The following is a 21,928-nucleotide window of genomic DNA, read 5'->3' on the forward strand; positions in this document are numbered from 1 at the left end:
CTTACAGGAGTCGAGTGCTGGTCATAAACCAGCTGGTGGCCGCCATGCTGTGGTACCGGCTGGTCACTTTGGTCCCTCCTCCTGGCTTTGTCGCTGACATCCAGAGAACATTGGTCGATTTCTTCTGGGACAAAAAGATGCACTGGGTCGCTGCGCAGGTTCTGAGTCTCCCTATTGAGGAGGGCGGTCAGTCGCTGGTGTGCGTCCGCACCCAGGTCGCGACCTTCCGCCTTCAGACCTTGCGGCGATACCTTTACATCAAGCCTCCTCCTAGGTGGTGCGCCCTGGCGACGTATTTTTTCCGCCAGGTGCGTAACCTCAACTACGACACGCAGCTCCTGTTCGTCGATCGTGACGGTTTGGAGGTCGCCCTCAAGACGCTGCCTGTCTTTTACCAGGACCTGATCACTGTCTGGAATATGGTCGAATCGCGTCGCGCCTATCCTCCGGCTGGAGTAGCGGCTGTCGTCAGGGAGCCGTTGCTCAGGAATCCGCACCTCCGTACTCGCGGGTTCGAGTGGCTGTTGGAGGGGAGGGCCGCGGCGGCGAGGGTGACCAGGGTCGGGGACGTGCTGGGTGCCGGGGGCCTGGGCTGGACGCTGCCGCAGGACATAGCGAGCAGGGCAGCGGTAGACGTCCGGTACATGGCCACCGCCATCCGACGCCTTAAAATGGCGGTGCTCGGACCCGACGTAGTGCACCAGTTGGAGGACGCTCAGGTGTGCGGTGGGATCCCATCCGTGCTTCCCCCAGCCCGGATGGAATTTCACATTGGCCTCAAGGTCCCATACTTCCCGCGGGAGCCTGTGCCCCACAACCTGAGCCACCTCCGGAATTTTAATTTTGTTTTGTTTAGGTATGTAAAAAGAAGAACCCTGTACAGACTGCTGCTGCACACCGTCGACCTCTTCTCCCTCATCCACCATCCAGACACGCCTTGGCGTGCCCATTTGCCACCGGGCGGTGGGGATCCCCAGTGGAGGGCTCTCTACGCGGGAGTCCTCCCCTTTTCTCTCGGGGATCTGGGGTGGAGGGTGCTGCACGCAGCAGTCCCCTGCAACCGCAGATTGCGGTGGTTCACGGACTCCCAGCCCAACTGCTTGTTCTGTGGTGCTGTGGAGTCCGTGGACCACGTGTATATTGGGTGTGGGCGTCTGCACTCCCTTTTTGATTTTCTTAAAAACCTCCACCTCTGCTTTTGGTTGCACTTCAGTCCCACGCTCCTAATCTTTGGGCACCCCGTACTGAGGAGGGAGGGCAGGTCTGAAGACCTCCTCGTGGGTCTGCTCCTGGGCCTGGCCAAACTGGCCATTAACAGGTCCAGGCAGCGGGCCGTGTAGGGAGTCGTTAGGGCCGACTGCCTGCCCCTCTTCCGCGGTTACGTTAGGGCCCGGGTGTCCTTGGAGAAGGAGCACGCGGTGTCGACCAACACCCTAGAGTTGTTCAGGGAGAGGTGGGCACCGCAGGGGGTGGAGTGCATCATTTCTCCCTCCAACTCTATTTTGATTTAGTCCCTACCCTCCCCTTCACTGTTTTGATCACACAGCACTGCTCTTTGATGGGAAGGTCGCTGCTTGTCACTGGCCACCCGGGTGTTTTCCTATCTTCCTGGTGGTGGAAATTGAATAAAGATTCGTGCGCCTTGTGTCTCTCACTGTGTCTCACAACTGCACACACACACACCATGGGTTCTGGGGGAAAAATCAGCACTATCGCACTAGGCGGTAGTGTGGGGAAAAAATGAAAAAGGAAAAAAAAATATAAATAAACAGGAGATTTGGACACGCCTTGGCGTGCCCATTTGCCAAAAAAAAGAAGTGTTTCCTGATGGTGGAATTTGAATAAAGATTCGTGCACTTTGTGTCTTGCACTGTGTCTCACACCTGCACACACACACACCATGGGTGCTGGGGAAAAAAAATAAGCACTACTGCACTTAGATGGTAGTGTGGGGGTAAAAGAAAAAAATAATCAGGGGAAAAAAAAAATCAGGGGATTGTAGAAAAGAAAAAAAATAAACAGGCGTTTCGAAGATTCTCTTCATTCTAGTGACTGGCTGTGAGCTGGCTGGTCAGAGCCCATGTCCTGTGCACCAGTAAATACAGTGTGACTGGGTGATGGCATACTGGCCTCTGTGATATTTGACCAGGGGTTAGGGGGTAACGTTGGGAGATGGTTGTAATTCAATGAGGTTTGTGAGATTGTGTGGAATGTGTCAGTTCATGTGCACCAGAAATGGAAAATGGCAGTGACCACACCCAGAGTTGGGAGAGTCAGTGGTTCCTTTGTCTGTCTACAGAGTCAGGCTCCATTGTAAACAATGTAAGACCATCAGGTCATACGAAGTAAAGGAATAGGCCATTCAGCCCCTCAAGACTGCTCCACCATTCAATCGGATCGTGGCTGATCTGACGTCTGTCACATCCACTTTCCTGCCTTTTCCCTATAACCCTTGAGTCCCCGACTGATCAAGAACCTCTCTCAGCCTTAAATATATGCAAGGGACTCTGCTCCCACAGCTCTCTCTGTGGCAAGGAATTCCATAGCATCACAACCCTCAGAGAGAAGAAATTCCTCCTCATCTCCGTTTTAAATTGGCGTCCCTTTATTCTGAGACCATGCCCTCTGGTCCTAGACTGTCTCACAAGGGGAAACATTCTCTCAGCATTGACCCTGTCGAGCCCCTTAAGAACCTTATATGTTTCACTGAGGTCACCTCTTATTCTCCTACACTCCAGTGGGTATTGTCCCAACCGGTTTCACCTTTGCTCATAAGACAATTGCTCCATACTGAGGATCATCCCAGTGAACCTTCTCTGAACTGCCTCCAAACAAAATGATATCTTTCCTTAAATAAGGAAGCCAAAACTGTCCCCAGCTCCCCAGCTGTGGTCTCACCAGCACCTTATACAGTTGCAGTAAGACTTCCCCACTCTTATACTCCAACCCTCTTGAAATCAGGGAAGATTTCCACGAGCCTTCCTGATTACCTGCTGCACCTATGTGCTCGCTTTCATTGTTTCGTGCCCAAGTTCCCCCAAGTCCCTTTGTGTTGCAGCTCTCTGCAGTTTCTCTCCATTTAAACAAAACTCTGTCCTTTTATTCTCCCTTCCAAGATGGACAAAAATTTGAGGCTCTTCATGGGGCAATTATATTCATCATGAACTTCCACAATGCAGGATGAAGGATTAGAGGGTAAAAGGAAGAGGCCACAATTATTGTTGGACTGTTAATCCACAGACCCAAGTAAGGCCCTGGGGACCTGGGTTCAAATTCAACCATGGGAGATGGTGGAATTTGTTTAGATTAGATTACTTACAGATTACTTACAGTATGGAAACAGGCCCTTCGGCCCAACAAGTCCACACCGACCCGCCGAAGCGCAACCCACCCATACCCATTCCCCTACATTTACCCCTGCATCTAACACTATGGGCAATTTAGCGTGGCCAATTCACCTGACCTGCACATTTTTGGACTGTGGGACGAAACCGGAGCACCCGGAGGAAACCCACGCAGACACGGGAAGAATGTGCAAACTCCACACAGTCAGTCGCCTGAGGCGGGAATTGAACCCGGGTCTCTGGCGCTGTGAGGCAGAAGTGCTAACCACTGTGCAACCGTGCCGCCCAAAATTTGATTTCAATTTTTAAAAAAATATGGAATTAAGAGTCTAATGATGACCATGATTCCATTGTCAATTATTGGAAAAAGCCACCTAATTCACTAACGTCCTTCAGGGAAGGAAACTGCCTGGTCTGGCCTACACGTGACTCCACACCCACAGCAATGTGGTTGACTCTTAACTGCCCTCTGGGCAATTAGGGATTAGCAATAAATGCTGACCCAGCCGGTGACACCAACCTCCTGTAAACAAAGACAGAAAAAATTCTTTAATCATAGAACCCCCGCATGTGAAAGGCACATAATATCCAAGAGTGTGGGATTTAAATCCTGGTCACAAGTAATCTTGATGAAACTATTGGTCATTATCGATTGATCATCATCATCTCTGTGAAGCAGAATTAGTCACAGGTGACATTAAACCTGTGGGACATGATTCACAAAGACGATCATAGATCTCATAGGCTGCACAAGGACATGGATTACACTTCCTCTCACCTTGAACTGTAAACATTCATTAATATGCTCTTATGGGAAATGCTGCGTTTCTTGGGTGCTGCAGGGATGGGGAATGGGAGGTAAGCTTTCAGGAATCACACACTTATTGTATTTGCATTACATGGTTTCCACTGCACATACTGGAATACGGTGACGACATTAAAAGTCCATGTAAGGATGTCCCATGTCCCACAGTACGGTGAAGTAAATTTGGAAATAAGTGCTCACATTACTGTTCTGTTTCTCATATTCTCCACACACGTTCATAGGCCGTGTGATGAATGGATCCAGCCATAGCAGGGATTATTGTTGCTGTTGCTGGCTGTAATGAAGGGATGGAGAAATGGAGGTGGGACGGATGTGGCAGACGGGCCCAGGACCAGCAGAAAGCTCCAGTGACTGCTCCATCTGTGTGAGGGCATTCGCAGCTGAAGAACCCCTGAGGATGCATGCAACATGCTGGAGGCCCTGAGTCTATTGTCCTTGATGCTACTCCCTCCACATGAGTAGGGTGCAGTGACTCCACAGACTGAGGATGTGCCATGCCACCATCGCAGAATAAAGCCACCTGGACTGAGAGCTGGCACCTGAAGGAGTGGGTGGCCCAGTAAGCAGCAAAATGACAGGACCATCAAACCCTTAAGCAACGTGTTGCTGTGAAGGATCCACTGGGGATCTTTCAACCCTTGATCCACAAATGTATCACTTGTGTAACTTATGCAAAGTCGCAGCAGAGTCATAGAGGTCTACAACACAGCCCTTCAGCCCATCAAGTCTGCACTGCCTAACGATTCTAACCCCATTCCCAGCCCTTGGCCCATAGTCTTGGCATCACAAGTGCATATCTAAATCCTTCTTCAATGTGCTGAGGGTTTCCGCCTCTCCCACCCTCACAGGCAGTGAGTTCCAGGTTCCCACCAACCTCTGGGGGAAAACATTTTCCTCACATTGCCTTGAAACCTCCTGATTCTCCCTTTCAATCTACACCCCCTAGTCATTGAATCCTCCCTCAGGGTAGAAACGTGTCTTCCTGCCTACCCTGTTTGTGTCACTCAGAATGCACCTCAATCATGTTCCTGATCACTCTCCTCTGCTCCAAGGAAAACAACCCCAGTCTGTCTGAATAAAAACACAGTAACTCAGCAGATCTGACTGCACCTTGAGAGAAACAGAGTTACCATTTCAAATCCAGATCGTCTTCTTCAATCCAATCTCTCTTCAACACTAAAATTCTCCAGCCCAGGCACCATCCTGGTAAGTCTCCTCTGCACAATCACAGTCCCCCTATCACATGGATTCCAGAAATCATAGAATCCCTACAATGTGGAAACAGGCCCGTCGGCCCAACAAGTCCATAACTGACCCTCCAAAGAATATCCCACCCAAACCCATTCCTCTACATTTACCCGTGACTAATGTACCTAACCTACACATCCCTGAACATTATGGGCAATTTAGTCTGGCCAATTCGCCTAACCTGCACATCTTTGGATTGTGGGAGGAAATCAGAGCCCCCAGAGGAAACACATGCAGACAAGGGGAGAATGTGCAAACTCCACACAGACAGTCGCCCGAGGCTGGAATCAAACCCAAGTTCCTGGTGCTGTGAGGCAATAGTGCTAACCACCAAGCCACCATACCGCCTCATATCACCGTTATTTTTCTAATAAATTTGGAAACTACTACCTGGAGACAAAAAGACCGGGATTTTCTGGTGAAACCTATTCTCACAACACTTCTGTTAGTCACTTTGTGAAATAAAAATCCACTGTAATACCAGAACATCCCATGTTGGGGTCAGGACTGGGCAGTAGGTTTTGCCACGGGGGCCGGACGCTATAGTCTGCGCACATATTATGTTGAGACCTCCATATCATAACACAGCTGACATCCATCCACAGGAGAGGATACCCCAGGAACGCCATGATGTCTGTACCCTTGAGAACCCTCATGTGCCTTCCTCATGGCAAGGGCCAGATGTACCTCAAGATGGATACTGGGAGACAAGAGCTACCCTCAGCAACCATCGCTGCTGACTCAGTGACACAACCCCCTGACAGAGGCAGAGTGCATATTTAATATAGCCCCTTCCTTGTGAAGCAGACTGCTGGCCTACTGACGATGAGGTTCCAATGCTTGGATAGATCTGGAGGGTGTTGAGTACACCCCAAACAGCTTGACCACTAATACTGGCATGCTGCACACTGGAGCAGGCAGAGAGGGCAAACAGTGGACTCTGAAGAGTTGGGAGCATGGCAGCAGTGTTGATTTGATTTATTGATTGGGAAAAGCAACATGAGGACACTGCACAGGAGGAACATCATTCAAAGTTTGTGCGAAGATTTGTAGCTCGGGTGCTCGTTGTTGTGGTTCTGTTCGCCGAGCTGGAAGTTTTTGTTGCAAACGTTTCATCCCCTGGCTAGGCGACATCATCAGTGCTTGGGAGCCTCCTGCAAAGCGTTTCTTTGATGTTTCCTCCGGTGTTTATAGTGGTCTGTCCCTGCCGCTTCCGGTTGTCAGTTTCAACTGTCCTCTGTAGTGGTTGGTATATTGGGTCCAGGTCGATGTGTTTGTTGATGGAGTTTGTGGATGAATGCCATGCCTCTAGGAATTCCCTGACTGTTCTCTGTCTGGCTTACCCTATGATAGTAGTGTTGTCCCAGTCGAATTCATGTTGCTTGTTGTCTGCGTGTGTGGGCAGTGAATTCGACTGGGACAACACTACTATCATAGGGCAAGCCAGACAGAGAACAGCCAGAGAATTCCTAGAGGCATGGCATTCATCCACAAACTCCATCAACAAACACATCGACCTGGACCCAATATACCAACCACTACAGAGGACAGCTGAAACTGACAACCGGAAGCGGCAGGGACAGACCACTATAAATGCCGGAGGAAACATCAAAGAAGCGCTTCGCAGGAGGCTCCCAAGCACTGATGATGTCGCCTAGCCAGGGGACGAAACGTTTGCAACAAAAATTTCCAGCTCGGCGAACAGAACCACAACAAGGGACATCATCTTCAGCATAACAGAATGCAGCAGCTACAGACGAGACAGCACTTAATTGGCACACATTTCAAATAAATGGGAACTGGGTACAGTGATCCATCACTGTCTGTAAATTTGTTACAGCTCAAAAAGCAAGCAATCTCCATCTCACCTTAGAAACAAATGTTTGTTTTTGTTTCTTCACTTTTGCAGTGAATAAAAGTTTTCAACCATTTGAAGGCTTTCCAGTTTGCATGGTTCCACATTGAACAATACTTTAGGTGATAGTGGACATTGGGGAAAGAGTAGCACTCACTAGACAAGGTCATGGGCACCGCGGCTCGGTGGTTAGCACTGTTGCCTCACAGCACCAGAGAGTGGGTTCGATTCCAGCCTTGGGCAACCGTCCACATGGAGTTTGCACATTCTCCCTGTTTCTGTGTGGGTTTCCTTCAGTTTCCTCCCACAGTCCAAAGATATGCAGGTTAGGAGGATTGGCCATGTTAAATTGCCTGTAGTGTCCAAGGATGTGCAGGCTAGGTGGGTTAGTCATGGTAAAAATGTGGAGTTATGGGAATAGAATAGGGAACTGGGATTGACCTGGTGCCCACCTGGGCATTACAGCTGGCAATGGGGATCCCAGGAGGTTTCACCAGTCATAAGCACTTCCACCTGTGTTAAGGTGTGTGATTTATGGATGTACAATTATATCACTTATTTTGGAAGTTAGATTTAATATGCCTGGCATGTGGATTTTGATCTGTTTGGTTGAGGACGTTCAATAATTAGCTTGTCAGTCTTCCAGAGCCATAACTGCTTTAAACAAATGGGAGACAGGGAATTTCTGGAGTCAAGCTGGGAATGTAGTTGCATCATGAGGATTTTACGATTGGACAGATCTTTTGGATTTAAAGAATCAGGAAGCGATATTGATCGGAACTCATACATTGGAAAGCTTTAAGGTTTAATTAATAGAAATTCTGGTTGAAGTTAGATTAGATTAGATTAGATGAGATTACATTACAGTGTGGAAACAGGCCCTTCGGCCCAACAAGCCCACACCGATCCACCGAAGCACAACCCACCCATACCCCTACATTTACCCCTTACCTAATACTATTTTAGCATGGCCAATTCACCTGACCTGCACATCTTTGGACTGTGGGAGGAAACCGGAGCACCCGGAGGAAACCCACGCAGACACGGGGAGAACGTGCAAACTCCACACAGTCAGTCGCCTGAGGTGGGAATTGAACCCGGGTCTCTGGCACTGTGAGGCAACAGTGCTAACCACTGTGCCACCGTGCCGCCCACACGGTGAGAAGAATAGATGTGAGAAGAATTTCTGCTGGAGAATTCAGTTCAGATCAATCAGGGAATAAGTTACCACAGTGTAAGGGTTTTAGCTTGAAAGTTCCAGGCCAAAAGTGTTTGATTAGAACATTGAAGGTGTTATTTGAAACTGAGAAAGTCTAAGCTCAATTAAAGAAAAAGTTATCAACTTTTTTATTTCGTCCTGAGTCTTTTTTTTATTGAGTTTAAATTTTACCGCCTGCCATGATGGGATTTGAGCTGGAAATGTGTTGCTGGAAAACCGCAGCAGGTCAGGCAGCATCCAGGGAACAGGAGAATCGACGTTTCGGGCATAAGCCCTTCTTCAGGATTGAACCTGGGTCCCCTTTGTACCTCAAATAAAACAAAGAACTACGGATGCTGTCGATCTGAAACAAAAACAGAAATTGCTGGAAAAACTCAGTGGATCTGGCAGCATCTGTAGAAAGAAAGCAAAGTTAAAGTTTCAAGTCCAGTGACTCCTCATCAGATGTTAACAACCTCTCAAGGCATGAAGAAAGGTCACTGAATTCTGGTTCTCTCTCTGCTGGTTGACCTGCTGAATATTGACAACATTTTCAGTTATTATTGGACAATGTTTAACAGGCATTTGGATATGGGCCAAGTGCAGGGAAATGGGGTTAGCTTGAATGGATGTTTTGGTCAACATGGATCAGCTTGGGCCAAAGGGTCCTGCAGCACAGAGACAGGCCCAATGTGCAATTCTGGTCTCCTTCCTATCGGAAAGATGTTGTGAAACTTGAAAGGGTTCAGAAAAGATTTACAAGGATGTTGCCAGGGTTGGAGGATTTGAGCTACAGGGAGAGGCTGAACAGGCTGGGGCTGTTTTCCCTGGAGCGTCGGAGGCTGAAGGGTGACTTCTATAGGTTTATAAAATCATGAGAGGCATGGATAGGATAAATAGGCAAGACCTTTTCCCTGGGATGGGAGAGTCCAGAACTAGCGGGCATAGATTTAGGGCGAGAGGGGAAAAATTTAAAAGGGACCTAAGGGGCAACATTTTCACTCAGAGGGTGGTGCGTGTATGGAATAAGCTGCCAGAGGAAGTGGTGGAGGCTGGTACAATTACAACATTTAAAAGGCATCTGGATGAGTATGTGTTTGGAGGGATATGGGACAAGTGCTGGCAAATGGGACTAGGTTAGGTTGCGATATCTGTTCAACATGGACAAGTTGGACCAAAGGGCCTATTTCCTTGCTGTACACCTCTATGACTCTAAGTCAGATCTCGGACTGAAATCTGGCTTGATAGACAGTATTGTGTTTGAGCTAGTTTTAATGAGGTGATTTTTCATTGAAACACTTCTGGACAATAATGCAGATTCAGTTTAATACTAAAAAGTAACGAATAGCATTCATGTCAGACAATGACCATCTCCAAAAGTGAGAACCAAACCATTGTCCCTTGATATTCAATAGCATTACCATCACTGTATGCCCCACTATCAACTTCATGGGGGTTATTATAGACCAGAACTAAACCAGACTCATCAAATAAATAACGTGGCTAAAACAGCAGGTCAGAATCCTGCACCAAGTAACTCACCTCCTGACCTCCTAAAGCTCGTCCATCATCGACAAGGCCCAATGAGAGTAGTGGATTACTCCCTGCTGTATAAAGCAGTCAGTACCTGTATAAGTACCTGTATAACTGTATAAGGCAGTTAGAGTTAGCTGACATCATAAAGGTTATCTCTGCCCAACAGGATAAAAAAGTTATAAAAATGTATGGTTAGAATAAAGATGTTTGATTTATTTAAGTGGATAAAGACTGAAGAAAGCTACACACAGAGAATTTGGGAAATAGCCCTGCATAAAGTGCAAAAAACTAGTATACCTGATGATAGAGAAGGCAGGCAATTGGGTATCAGGATGATCAGATCAGTCCACAATCTCATTGATTGGTGGAGGATACTGGATGGGATGAAGGGTCTACTTTGGCTCCTATGTCTTATAGTCTAAACAACTATACTTGAGATGAGATGATCAGAGTTGTAGTTGCTCAGTTATCTATAATCTATGTTTCAATAGAAAAGGGTAATTATTCTTGTCTCGCTGTTTCACAAGATCAGGTGTAACAGGCTATGTTAAGTAGTATGTAGGAAACTTTTAATTTTTTTAATCAAGATTGAATCTCTCTTCTATCAAATACCTCATGTGTGGGCATCCCTCCTCATTTGCTAGACTAATGCCAAGGAGGAGGATTGGGTTCAGGGAATCTGCCCAAGGCATCTCAGGTGGTTCCAGCAACTTCAACCACACACCATCATACCAAGAATTTGAAATGTTACTACCCTTCACTCGCCTGGATGAGTGCAGCCTCAACAATGCTCAAAATACTCAGCATCAGCCAAGACATAACAGTCGGGGGAAGTACCTGTCAGGAACAAGTTGATTCTTTTGGAAACAGTAGAGACAGATGACACTGTCAGTCCATGAGGCAGCCAGGTCTGTCAATCAAACGTTGGCGCGGTGGCAGAGCGGAAGAGTCGGACATCGCACAGAGCCGCGGTAATAGGGGACTCCATCGTGAGAGGAACTGACCGGGGTTTTTGTGGCAGCAGGCGGGACTTAAGGATGGTGTGTTGCCTTCCTGGTGCCAGGGTTAAAGGCATCACAGACAGAGTGCAGGACATCCTCAAGGACGAAGGTGAAGAGCCAGAGGTGATGGTACATGTCGGCACAAATGATGTCGGGAAGAAGAGGAGGAACATACTACAGCGGGACTTCGGAGAACTAGGAAGAAGGCTGAAAAGCAGGACGTCCAAGGTGGTTATCTCCGGTTTGCTTCCAGTTCCTTGGGCTGGAGAGGCCAGAAACAGGGAGATAATGGACTTGAACGTGTGGCTGGGGAACTGGTGCAGGAAGCAAGGACTTAAATTATTGGATCACTGGGGTATGTTTTGTGGTCAGCATAACTTATACAAGAGAGACGGTTTGCACCTTAATAGGTTAGGGACCAGCATTCTGGCAGGCAGGTTTGCTACTGCAACACAGCTACGTTTAAACTAAGTAGTGGTGGGGGGGGGAACTGGATGTTTAAGAAGGAAATTGAAGGGAAAGTTAGAACAAGGGAAGTCAAGAAAGACAACTGTATCAATGAGGCAGAAAACTCAGAAAGGGATCATGCTGTAAGGTTGAGTGAAATAGGAGTTGATGGGAAGGGTGAGAGCAGTAACAAATTAAAAATACTGTACATGAATGCACGAAGCATTAGACATAAGATGGATAAGCTTGAGGCTCTTTTGGAAATTGGCAGATACGATATTGTGGGGATAACTAAGACGTGCCTTCAAGTGGACAGGGCCTGGGAAATGAATATTCAAGGCTACAGGTGCTTTCGTAAGGACAGACTGATGGGCAGAGGGGGTGGGGTGGCCACGTTGGTAAGGGAGGATATTCAGTCCCTTGCGCGGGGGGACCTAGAATCAGGGGATGTAGAGTCAGTGTGGATAGAGCAGAGAAATTCTAAGAGTAAAAAGACCCTCTTGGGAGTTATCTACAGGCCCCCAAACAGTAGTCTGGATGTCGGATGTAAGTTGATACAGGAGCTGAAATTGGCCTGTCGCAAAGATGTTACTACAGTTGTTATGGGGGATTTTAACATGCAGGTAGACTGGGAGAATCAGGATGGTATTGGACCTCAAGAAAGAGACTTTGTGGAGTGCCTCCGAGATGGATTCTTAGAACAGCTTGTGCTGGAGCCTACCAGGGAGAAGGCAATTCTGGATCTGGTATTGTGCAATGAACCAGAATTGGTCAGGGACCTCGAGGTGAAGGAGCCATTGGGAAGTAGTGACCATAATACAATAAGCTTCAATCTGCAATTTGAGAGGGAGAGGGTACAATCGGAAGTGACAATATTTCTATTGAATAAAGGGAACTATGGAGCTATGAGGGAGGAGCTGGCCAAAATTCAATGGTGCAATACCTTAACAGGGATGACAGTGGAGGAACAATGGCAGATATTTCTGTGTATAATGCAGAAGGTGCAGGATCAGTTCATTCCAAAAAGGAAGAAAGATCCTAGGAAGAGGCATGGGATGCCATGGCTGATGAGGGAAGTTAAGCAAAATATAAAGTTAAAAGAGAAAAAATATAACATAGCAAAGATAAGTGAGAAAACGGAGGACCGGGAAGCTTTTAAATAACAACAGAGGATTACTATGAAGGAAATACGCAGAGAAAAAAATGAGGTACGAAGGTAAACTGGCCAAAAATATAAAGGAGGATAGTAAAAGCTTTTTTAGGTATGTGAAAAGAAAAAAGTGGTTAAGACTAAAATTGGGCCCTTGAAGACAGAAACAGGGGAATATATTATGGGGAACAAAGAAATGGCAGAAGAATTGAATTGGTACTTCAGATCTGTGTGCACTGGGGAAGACACAAGCAATCTCCCTGAGGTAACAGTGGCTGAAGGACCTGAACTGAAGGGAATTTATATTTGCCAGGATTTGGTGTTGGAGAGACTGTTAGGTCTGAAGGTTGATAAGTCCCTGGGGCCTGATGGTCTACATCCCAGGGTACTGAAGGAGGTGGCTTGAGAAATTGTGGATGCGTTAGTGATTATTTTCCAGTGTTCGATAGATTCTGGATCAGTTCTTGTGGTTTGGAGGGTTGCTAATGTTGTACCACTTTTTAAGAAAGGTGGGAGAGAGAAAGCAGGAAATTATAGACCAGCTAGTCTGACCTCAGTGGTGGGAAAGATGCTGGAGTCTATTATAAAGGATGAAATTACGACACATCTGGATAGCAGTAACAGGATAGGTCAGAGTCAGCATGGATTTATGAAGGGGAAATCATGCTTGACTAATCTTCTGGAATTTTTTGAGGATGTAACTCTGAAGATGGACGAGGGAGATCCAGTAGATGTAGTGTACCTGGACTTTCAGAAAGCCTTTGATAAAGTCCCACATCGGAGGTTAGTGAGCAAAATTAGGGCGCATGGTATTGGGGGCAAAGTACTAACTTGGATTGAAAGTTGGTTGGCTGAAAGGAAACAAAGAGTCGTGATAAATGGCTCCATTTCGGAATGGCAGGCAGTGACCAGTGGAGTACCGCAGGGATCAGTGCTGGGACAACAACTTTTTACAATATATGTTAATGATATAGAAGATGGTATTAGTATTAACATTAGCAAATTTGCTGATGATACTAAGCTGGGTGGCAGGGTGAAATGTGAGGAGGATGTTAGGAGATTACAGGGTGACCTGGACAGGTTAGGTGAGTGGTCAGATGCATGGCAGATGCAGTTTAATGTGGATAAATGTATGGTTATCCACTTTGGTAGCAAGAACAGGAAGGCAGATTATTACCTAAATGGAATCAATTTAGGTAAAGGGGCAGTACAAAAAGATCTGGGTGTTCTTCTACACCAGTCAATGAAGGTAAACATGCAGGTACAGCTGGTAGGGAAGAAGGCTAATAGCATGCTGGCCTTCTTAACAAGAGGGATTGAGTATAGAAGCAAAGAGGTTCTTCTGCAGCTGTACAGGGCCCGGGTGAGACCACACCTGGAGTACTGTGTGCAGTTCTGGTCTCCAAATTTGAGGAAAGACATTCTGGCTATTGAGGGAGTGCAGTGTAGGTTCACGAGGTCAATTCCTGGAATGGCGGGATTACCTTACGCTGAAAGACTGGAGCGACTGGGCTTGTATACCATTGAGTTTAGAAGACTGAGAGGGGACCTGATTGAGACATATAAGGTTATTAAAGGATTGGACACTCTGGAGGCAGGAAACATGTTTCCGCTGATGGGTGAGTGCCGAACCAGAGGACACAGCTTAAAAATACGGGGTAGACCATTTAGGACAGAGATGAGGAGAAACTTCTTCACCCAGAGACTGGTGGCTGTGTGGAATGCTCTGCCCCAGAGGGCAGTGGAGGCCCAGTCTCTGGATTCATTTAAGAAAGAGTTGGATAGAACTCTCAAGGATTGTGGAATCAAGGGTTATGGAGATAAGGCAGGAACAGGATACTGATTAAGGATGAACAGCCATGATCATAGTGAATGGTGGTGCAGGCTCGAAGGGCAGAATGGCCTACTCCTGCACCTATTGTCTATTGCTTGATTGACACCTTGTCCAGTACATTACACATTCACTTTCTCCAGGATAATAAAGGGTATCAAAATGGGTGGTTAGGTAAGAAGAACAGAGGAGTGAAATTATTTTTAAGTGGAAAAAGCCTGCAGAAATCTACAGCACCAAGGATTTGTGTGTTAGTCCTACATAAATTGCAAAAAGATAGTATACTTGGTAATAGGGAAGGCAGGAAATTGGGTATGAGGCCTGTGACCAGCGGTGTGTCGCAAGGATCTGTACTGAGTCCACTGCTTTTCATTATTTATATAAATGATTTGGATGTGAACACAAGAGGTATGGTTAGTAAGCTTGCAAATTAGTGGTGTAATGTACAGTGAAGATGGTTATCTTGATTGATAGATTGAAAGATTTATTAATCTCGAAGTACATCAGGATCTTGATCAGATGGACCAATGTGCCAAGGAGTGGCAGATGGAGTTAATGCAGATTAATGTGAGGTCATGCACTTTGGGAGGAAGAATAGAGGCGAGGATTATTTTCTAAATGGGGACAGAATTCAGAAGTCTAAAGTGCACAGAGACTTGGAAGTTCTAGTCCAAGATTCTCACATGGTTAACTTGCAGACTGAGTTAATTGTTCGGAAGGCAAATGCAACAATGGCATTTATTTTGAGACGACTTGAATATAAAAGCAGGGATGTATTTCTGAGGGTCTTGAAGGCTTTGATCAGACCACATTTGGAGTATTGTGGACAGTTTTGGGCCCCATATCTCAGGGAGGATGAACTAGCCCTGGAGCGTGTTCAGAGGAGGTTCACAAGAATGGTCCCAGGAATGAAAAGCTTAAATATTCTCAGTGACCTGGCCTCCACAGCCTTCTGTGGCAGTGAATTCCATAGATTCACCACTCTCTGGCTGAAGAAGTTTCTCCTTATCTCTGTTCTAAAACGGCTTCACTTTATTCTAAGGCTTTGCCCTTGGGTCCTAGTCTCTCCTCCCAAGGGAAACATCTTCCCAACATCTACTCTGTCCAGGCCATTCAGCATTCTGTATGTTTCAACTAGATTCCCTCTCATCCTTCTAAACTCCATTGAAGTAGCCCATTCATCCCATTGAATATCCTCCACCAATCAATATGATTGTGAGTTGATCTGATCATCCTGATACCCAATTGCCTGCCTTCTCTATCACCAGGTATACTAGTTTTTTTGCACTTTATGCAGGGCTATTTTCCAAATTCTCTGTGTGTAGCTTTCTTCAGTCTTTATCCACTTAAATAATATCGAGCTTCTCTATTCTAACCATACGGTTTTTATAACTTTTTTATCCTGTTGGGCAGAGATAATCTTTATGATGTCAGTTAACTCTAACTGCCTTATACAGTTATACAGGTACTTATACAGGTACTGACTGCCTTATACAGCAGGGAGTAATCCACTACTCTCCTTGGGCCTTGTCGATGATGGACGAGCTTTAGGAGGTCAGGAGGTGAGTTACTTGGTGCAGGATTCTGACCTGCTGTTTTAGCCACGTTATTTATTTGGTGAGTCTGGTTTAGTTCTGGTCAATAATAACCCCCATGAAGTTGATAGTGGGGTATATGTGTGGAGTTTGCACATTCTCCCCGTGTCTGCGTGGGTTTCCTCCGGATGCTCTGGTTTCCTCCCACAGTCTAAAGATGCGCAGGTCAGGTAAATTGGCTATGCTACATTGCCCATAGTGTTCGGTGCATTAGTCAGGGGTAAATGTAGGGGAATGGGTCTGGGTGGGTTGCTCTTCAGAGGGTTGGTGTGGACATGTTTCCACACTGTAGGGAATCTAATATAATCCAGTGATGATGACGCTATTGAGTATCAAGGGACAGTGGTTTGATTCTCCCTTTTGGAGATGGTCATTTTCTGACATGAATGCTATTTGTTACTTTTTTACTATTAAACTGAATCTGCATTATCTGCATACTTACGGCAGAGATAGATAGGTTCTTGAGTATCAAGGGAGAAAGTGGGAGAATGGGGTTGAGAAACTTATCTGCCATGATCGAATGGCAGAGCAGTCTTGATGGGCTGAATGGCCTAATTTCTGCTCATATGTCTTTTGGTCTTAGGATTTATACAATTAATGGTAGGGCCCTGGGGAGTGTTGTCAAACAAAGGGACCTCAGGGTGCAGGTGCACAGTTCCTTGAAAGTGGAATCACAGGTTGACAGAGTAATGAAGAAGGTATTTTCCTTCATTGGCCAGTACAGTACATTGAGTATAGGAGTTGGGAGGTCATGTTACGGCCGTCCAGGGCATTGGTTAGCCACTTATAGAATACTACATTTAGTTCTGATCTCCCTGTTTAGAGAAGATGTTGTGAAAGTTGAAAGGGTGCGGAAAAGATTTACAAGGATGTTGTCAGGGTTGGAGCTATAGGGAGAGGCTGAATAGGCTGGGAGGATAAAAAGACAAGGTATTTTCCCCAAGGTAGGGGAATCCAAAACAAGACGGCAATATGTTTAAGGTGAGAAGAGAAAGATTTGAAAGGGATCTAACGGACAACGTTTTCACAGAGAGGGTGGTATGTGTATGGAATGAGCTTCCACAGGAAGTGGTGGAGGCTGGTACAATTACATTTAAAAGACATCTGCATGGGTACATGTATAGGAAGGGTTTGGAGGGATATGGGCTGTGTGTTGGCAAATGGGACGAGATTGGGTTGGGACATCTGGTTGGCATGGACGGGTTGGACCAAAGGATCTGTCAATGTTGTACAGCTCTATGACTCTATGTTGATTGTATCAATAAAACATATACTTGATCACTATTACACTACAAACAACACCATGTTGAACATGAGCCTCTCCATATTGGACCACCTCGTGGTTTTCCTTTATCACACAAGACCAGTCAGGCACGTTATATACCAATCAAGGAGAAGGATGGCAATAGATTTAACTCATGGAGCTTTCACAATAATGACAACGGTAAGGATCCATCATGCAATATCATTTACCACAGACTCCTCACTCTCTCCCTCTCCTGCCAGTTACTTCTCTCGCTCTCTCCCCTGCCAGTTACTTCTCTCGCTCTGTCTCTCTCTCTCTCTCTCTCTCTCTCTCTACCCCTACCAGTTACTTCTCTCTCTCTCTCTCTCTCTCTCTCTCTCTCTCCCCTGCCTGTTACTTATCTCTCTCTCTCTCTCTCCCCTGCCTGTTACTTATCTCTCTGTCTCTCTGTCTCTCTCTCTTCCCTGCCAGTTATTTCTCTCATTCTCTCCCCTGCCAGTTACTTCTCTCTCTCCCCTGCCAGTTACTTCCCTCTCTCTCCCTCTCTCTCTCTCTCTCTCTCTCTGCCCTGCCAGTTAATTCTCTCTCTGTCTCTCTCTCTCCCCTGCCAGTTACTTCTCTCTCTCTCCCCTGCCAGTTACTTCTCTCTCTCTCCCCTGCCAGTTACTTCTCTCTCTCTCTCTCCCCTGCCAGTTACTTCTCTCTCTCTCTCCCCTGCCAGTTACTTCTCTCTCTCTCCCCTGCCAGTTACTTCTCTCTCTCTCTCTCTCCCCTGCCAGGTACTTCTCTCTCTCCCCTGCCAGTTACTTCTCTCTCTCTCTCCCCTGCCTGTTACTTCTCTCTCTGTCTCTCTCTCTCCCCTGCCAGTTACTTCTCTCTCTCTCTCCCCTGCCAGTTACTTCTCTCTCTCTCCCCTGCCAGTTACTTCTCTCTCTCTCCCCTGCCAGTTACTTCTCTCTCTCTCCCCTGCCAGTTACTTCTCTCTCTCTCCCCTGCCAGTTACTTCTCTCTCTCTCTCCCCTGCCAGTTACTTCTCTCTCTCTCCCCTGCCAGTTACTTCTCTCTCTCTCCCCTGCCAGTTACTTCTCTCTCTCTCCCCTGCCAGTTACTTCTCTCTCTCTCCCCTGCCAGTTACTTCTCTCTCTCTCTCCCCTGCCAGTTACTTCTCTGACCCCTGCCAGTTACTTCTCTCTCTCTCTCCCCTGCCAGTTACTTCTCTCTCTCCCCTGCCAGTTACTTCTCTCTCTCTCTCTCTCCCCTGCCAGTTACTTCTCTCTCTCTCCCCTGCCTGTTACTTCTCTCTCTGTCTCTCTCTCTCCCCTGCCAGTTACTTCTCTCTCTCTCTCCCCTGCCAGTTACTTCTCTCTCTCTCCCCTGCCAGTTACTTCTCTCTCTCTCCCCTGCCAGTTACTTCTCTCTCTCTCTCCCCTGCCAGTTACTTCTCTCTCTCCCCTGCCAGTTACTTCTCTCTCTCTCTCTCTCCCCTGCCAGTTACTTCTCTCTCTCTCCCCTGCCAGTTACTTCTCTCTCTCTCCCCTGCCAGTTACTTCTCTCTCTCTCTCTCCCCTGCCAGTTACTTCTCTCTCTCTCTCCCCTGCCAGTTACTTCTCTCTCTCTCCCCTGCCAGTTACTTCTCTCTCTCTCCCCTGCCAGTTACTTCTCTCTCTCTCCCCTGCCAGTTACTTCTCTCTCTCTCTCCCCTGCCAGTTACTTCTCTCACCCCTGCCAGTTACTTCTCTCTCTCTCTCCCCTGCCAGTTACTTCTCTCTCTCTCCCCTGCCAGTTACTTCTCTCTCTCTCCCCTGCCAGTTACTTCTCTCTCTCTCCCCTGCCAATTACTTCTCTCTCTCTCTCCCCTGCCTGTTACTTCTCTCTCTGTCTCTCTCTCTCCCCTGCCAGTTACTTTTCTCTCTCTCCCCTGCCAGTTACTTCTCTCTCTCTCCCCTGCCAGTTACTTCTCTCTCACTCTCCCCTGCCAGTTACTTCTCTCTCTCTCTCCCCTGCCAGTTACTTCTCTCTGTCCCCTGCCAGTTACTTCTCTCTCTCTCTCTCTCTCCCCTGCCAGTTACTTCTCTCTCTCCCCTGCCAGTTACTTCTCTCTCTCTCTCCCCTGCCTGTTACTTCTCTCTCTGTCTCTCTCTCTCCCCTGCCAGTTACTTTTCTCTCTCTCCCCTGCCAGTTACTTCTCTCTCTCTCCCCTGCCAGTTACTTCTCTCTCTCTCTCCCCTGCCAGTTACTTCTCTCTCTCTCTCCCCTGCCAGTTACTTCTCTCTGTCCCCTGCCAGTTACTTCTCTCTCTCCCCTGCCAGTTACTTCTCTCTCTCTCCCCTGCCAGTTACTTCTCTCTCTCTCCCCTGCCAGTTACTTCTCTCACCCCTGCCAGTTACGTCTCTCTCTTTCTCTCTCCCCTGCCAGTTACTTCTCTCTCTCTCTCCCCTGCCTGTTACTTCTCTCTCTCTCTCTCCCCTGCCTGTTACTTCTCTCTCTGTCTCTCTCTCTCTCTCTCCCCTGCCAGTTACTTCTCTCTCTCTCCCCTGCCAGTTACTTCTCTCTTTCTCTCCCCTGCCAGTTACTTCTCTCTCTCTCTCCTGCCAGTTACTTCTCCCTCTCCCCTGCCAGTTACTTCTCTCTCTCCCATGCCAGTTACTTCTCTCTCTCTCCCCTGCCAGTTACTTCTCTCTCTCCCATGCCAGTTACTTCTCTCTCTCTCCCCTGCCAGTTACTTCTCTCTCTCTCTCTCTCTCTCCCCTGCCAGTTACTTCTCTCTCTCCCCTGCCAGTTACTTCTCTCTCTCTCCCCTGCCTGTTACTTCTCTCTCTGTCTCTCTCTCTCCCCTGCCAGTTACTTCTCTCTCTCCCCTGCCAGTTACTTCTCTCTCTCTCTCCTGCCAGTTACTTCTCTCTCTCTCCCCTGCCAGTTACTTCTCTCTCTCTCCCCTGCCAGTTACTTCTCTCTCTCTCCCCTGCCAGTTACTTCTCTCTCTCTCCCCTGCCAGTTACTTCTCTCTCTCACCCCTGCCAGTTACTTCTCTCTCTCTCTCTCTCTCCCCTGCCTGTTACTTCTCTCTCTCTCCCCTGCCAGTTACTTCTCTCTTTCTCTCCCCTGCCAGTTACTTCTCTCTCTCTCTCTCCTGCCAGTTACTTCTCCCTCTCCCCTGCCAGTTACTTCTCCCTCTCCCCTGCCAGTTACTTCTCTCTCTCCCCTGCCAGTTACTGCTCTCTCTCCCATGCCAGTTACTTCTCTCTCTCTCCCCTGCCAGTTACTTCTCTCTCTCTCTCTCTCCCCTGCCAGTTACTTCTCTCTCTCCCCTGCCAGTTACTTCTCTCTCTCTCCCCTGCCTGTTACTTCTCTCTCTGTCTCTCTCTCTCCCCTGCCAGTTACTTTTCTCTCTCTCCCCTGCCAGTTACTTCTCTCTCTCTCCCCTGCCAGTTACTTCTCTCTCTCTCCCCTGCCAGTTACTTCTCTCTCTCTCCCCTGCCAGTTACTTCTCTCACCCCTGCCAGTTACTTCTCTCACCCCTGCCAGTTACTTCTCTCTCTCTCTCTCTCCCCTGCCAGTTACTTCTCTCTCTCCCCTGCCAGTTACTTCTCTCTCTCTCCCCTGCCAGTTACTTTTCTCTCTCTCCCTGAAAGTTACTTCTCTCTCTCTCCCCTGCCAGTTACTTCTCTCTCTCTCCCCTGCCAGTTACTTCTCTCTCTCTCCCCTGCCAGTTACTTCTCTCTCTCTCTCCCCTGCCAGTTACTTCTCTCTCTCTCCCCTGCCAGTTACTTCTCTCTCTCTCCCCTGCCAGTTACTTCTCTCTCTCTCTCTCTCTCCCCTGCCAGTTACTTCTCTCTCTCCCCTGCCAGTTACTTCCCTCACTCTCCCCTGCCTGTTACTTCTCTCTCTCTCTCTCCTGCCTGTTACTTCTCTCTCTCTCCCCTGCCAGTTACTTCTCTCTTTCTCTCCCCTGCCAGTTACTTCTCTCTCTCTCTCTCCTGCCATTTACTTCTCCCTCTCCCTTGCCAGTTACTTCTCTCTCTCCCCTGCCAGTTACTTCTCTCTGCCCCCTGCCAGTTACTTCTCTCTCTCTCCCCTGCCAGTTACTTCTCTCTCTCTCCCCTGCCAGTTACTTCTCTCTCTCTCCCCTGCCAGTTACTTCTCTCTCTCTCTCTCCTGCCAGTTACTTCTCTCTCTCCCCTGCCAGTTACTTCTCTCTCTCTCCCCTGCCAGTTACTTCTCTCTCTCCCCTGCCAGTTACTTCTCTCTCTCTCCCCTGCCAGTTACTTCTCTCTCTCTCCCCTGCCAGTTACTTCTCTCTCTCCCCTGCCAGTTACTTCTCTCTCTCCCCTGCCAGTTACTTCTCTCTCTCCCCTGCCAGTTACTTCTCCCTCTCCCCTGCCAGTTACTTCTCTCTCTCTCTCCCCTGCCAGTTACTTCTCTCTCTCTCTCTTTCTCTCTCTCCCCTGCCAGTTACTACTCTCTCTCTCTCTTTCTCTCTCTCCCCTGCCAGTTACTACTCTCTCTCTCTTTCTCTCTCTCCACTGCCAGTTACTGCTCTCTCTGCCTCTCTCTCTTTCCTGCCAGTTACTTCTCTCTCTCTCCTGCCAGTTACTTCTCTCTCTCTCCTGCCAGTTACTTCTCTCTCTCTCCCCTGCCAGTTACTTCTCTC

The sequence above is a fragment of the Chiloscyllium plagiosum genome, unplaced genomic scaffold (assembly GCF_037043375.1).
Source record: "Chiloscyllium plagiosum isolate Xiang-an unplaced genomic scaffold, Cpla_swu_hap1 HiC_scaffold_1, whole genome shotgun sequence".
In the NCBI taxonomy this organism is placed as follows: Eukaryota; Metazoa; Chordata; class Chondrichthyes; order Orectolobiformes; family Hemiscylliidae; genus Chiloscyllium; species Chiloscyllium plagiosum.